Genomic DNA, 1,806 nt, shown 5'->3' on the forward strand with positions numbered 1-1,806 from the left:
GAGAGAGAAAGAAGTAAACACTTAATAAATGGATAAACCAAAAGAGATTCTCTAAAAGTCTTACCTTAAAAAAAAAAATCTTACCTTAGGATAACACAAAGTTTCAATGTATTTAAGAGTTTACTTTAAAATTGGTTTCAAAAATTATTTTTTTGCCCTGGCTGGTGTTTCTCAGTGGTTAGAGCATCAGCCCGTGCATTGAAATGCCTCGGGTTGGATTCTGATCAAGGGGATGTACCTGGGTTGCAGGTTCAATCCCCAGCCCCAGCTGAGGTGTGAACAGGAGGCAACCAATCGATGTGTCTCTCTCACATCAATTTTTCTCTCTTTCTCTCCCCCTCCCTTCTACTCCCTCCAAAATTCAATGGAAAAAATACCCTCTGGTGAAGATTAACTAAAAGATAAATAAAATTTAATTTTCTTTAAACAAATAGAATTGCAGTTAGACTATTATATACATTTTTTAATTAGATGTTCAAAATTAGGGTAATGTTAACAACCTGCCTTTGTTTTAAAAATGTATACTCACTTCACTTAAAAATTTACAAAACATAACATCCTTATTAAATCCTGTCATCTTTACAAAGCTCCTGGGTGCCCTTCTGGGACAACCTGGGGTAAATGTAAACACAAACTAACAAAAACCTGCCCTCAATCTCCTAGAAATCTTTAAATTAACTTGTTTACATATCAGAATCACTTGGGGATCTTTTAAAAAATGCCAATCCCCAGGCCCCAGACCAGTTCAATCTCTGCCCTTCAGGACAGGACAGAGGCAGCAGTGACCTGGAGCTCCTCACGTTGTTCCAAATGTGCACATCAGTTGGGGAATGAGTTTCACAGACTAGAGACAGGGTGGAGGCTCTGCTGCCCTTTCTACTAGAACTCTGGATTCACTGGGTGACCCCTGCTTACGAGTATCATCAAAAGAAAAAAAAAAGAATCTTTAATGCCTGAGCAAATTTCCCCAAATGCTTAGCATCCATGAAGCATCCTGATAGAGTGAGTGAGGCTTTATGGTGGGTGGCAAGAAAGATAGGTTGCCAAAGATCCATTATCGGTCCAGAGAAATGGGCAAAGGCATAAATGGTGCTAATCCCCATAAGCGAGTGGCAGATGCTAAGAAAGGAATGCCAATTAAGCAACAAGGAGCTACCCCAGAGAGAGGGAGCCATCTATTGTCCAAATCTTTGCCTCTATAAGTAATTTCATAGCAAGGTGTCCCTTTGTTCTACTTTCCTAGTTATTTGAATAGAGATAAGTAAATTGCTTATGCAGTTTGACTAATGGGTATAAAATTTAATTATTTACTTTCAAATTCTTACTCAAGTTCAGATTGTTGGGGCAACTGATTCATACACTAAAAGTCCACCTGTGTTTCCCCTTGAATTTTTTTTTCTGAATTGGAAAAGAGGTTCTTCCTCCGGGAAGCTCCCATCTCCTGGGCATCTGGTCTACAGTGACTGGCAAATAGGTGTCAGACTTCTGTGTTGAAGACAGAAGATGCAGTGCTGATGATGCTGCTTATCCATTCAACTTGAGCTATTATTTTTATTTTTGTAATACACTTTGGATTACACTTCATTACAGGACTTTTCTGTAGAGATGATATGTAAACCTGCAGTGGCTTCACAAAGTTAGGAAGGCTGCTGGAGATATCTTGTCTTATGTAAAAAGCATAGCAAGTGAGCATTTATTATAGCATTTGAATAATTTCACTCCAGCACTGAATTCACGGTAGTGCTGGGTTTAAAATCCAGGCCTCCTGACCCTGAATCTGTGCTCCTTTCATCATCTCCCCATGCA

At 39.2% G+C, this 1,806-nt stretch overlaps 1 protein-coding gene across 1 annotated transcript in view; it reads right to left on the reverse strand.

The window, feature by feature from the left end:
- The window catches only part of ADAMTS5 (ADAM metallopeptidase with thrombospondin type 1 motif 5), a 47,464-nt gene that overhangs the window by 2,963 nt on the left and 42,695 nt on the right, over positions 1 to 1,806 (reverse strand). The window lies entirely within an intron of this gene.

Source organism: Myotis davidii, unplaced genomic scaffold (assembly GCF_000327345.1).
Source record: "Myotis davidii unplaced genomic scaffold, ASM32734v1 scaffold175, whole genome shotgun sequence".
Lineage (NCBI taxonomy): Eukaryota > Metazoa > Chordata > Mammalia > Chiroptera > Vespertilionidae > Myotis > Myotis davidii.